We start from the raw sequence: 1094 nt of genomic DNA on the forward strand, positions 1-1094 counted from the left end.
TAAAGCCACAACACGGCAAACGCCTAGGTGAGGAGAACTGCCAGGTTGGTAACACACATGCTGGACTATTACTTCAGTGGGAAACTGTGCTGAGCCCATAAAATGTCACATTTTTAAAAACAGCAGTTTACTCATAGTCAACATAAAAGTCTAAAAACAAAAAACTGAGCAGTAAAAATTGTCAGTCATGACTGACCACTAAATTAACATTTTAACTCAGTTTTTTAAAGGATGGACATTGCCAAAACACCTTATTTAGTATGAGAGCCCACTGCATTCTTAAGGAAAGTTTTATTTAATATAATCTTCAACCTGACTTAGTACTCATGACCGGCCCAGCTTTGCAAGCAATCATGTCTTGCAAATATATTTCCTCATTTGAATAATCTAAATTGATCTGTAAAAGCTGGGTACACCTTCATCAGTATTATATGCCAAGACAGAGTGAACAGACTGCAAAACTGAAGATGTGATTAGCTAGATTCTTTACATTGTTGGAATAAGCCGGATAGGACTGCATCTGAAGACTACTTTGAAAATATTTTGAACTTTGTGAAGATACCTGGAATACTCTGATAAAGGTCTTCATCAGTATCTTCTCAAACCAGATGGCACTAGCAGAAAATGGATTACACATATTCACATACACTCTCTTCTACCATTTTATAGATATGACACAATTAGGTCAATCAATATGTGTTTCAAACAGCATAAAACAAAAGTTTGCTCAACAAAAGTCTAACAGAGTTCTGGCCAGGAATTAATTCTAAGCATTCAATTCTAGGTAGCAGTCTTTCACTGACTACATAAATAGGAGCTTCTTTTTTTTTTTAAAGATGACCGGTAAGGGGATCTTAACCCTTGACTTGGTGTTGTCAGCACCACGCTCAGCCAGCGAGCCAACCGGCCATCCCTATACGGGATCCAAACCCGGGGCCTTGGTGTTATCAGCACCGCACTCTCCCGAGTGAGCCACGGGCCGGCCCAATAGGAGCTTCTTAATACTACGGTCCTGTAAGTTCACACTCAGTATCCACCTCTGAGCCACTGGCATCCCCAGTGAAAAGAGGATGAAAAAAAGGTTTGCCCAAAGG

Source organism: Galeopterus variegatus, unplaced genomic scaffold (genome assembly GCF_000696425.1).
Source record: "Galeopterus variegatus unplaced genomic scaffold, G_variegatus-3.0.2 Scaffold4301, whole genome shotgun sequence".
Taxonomy (NCBI): Eukaryota; Metazoa; Chordata; class Mammalia; order Dermoptera; family Cynocephalidae; genus Galeopterus; species Galeopterus variegatus.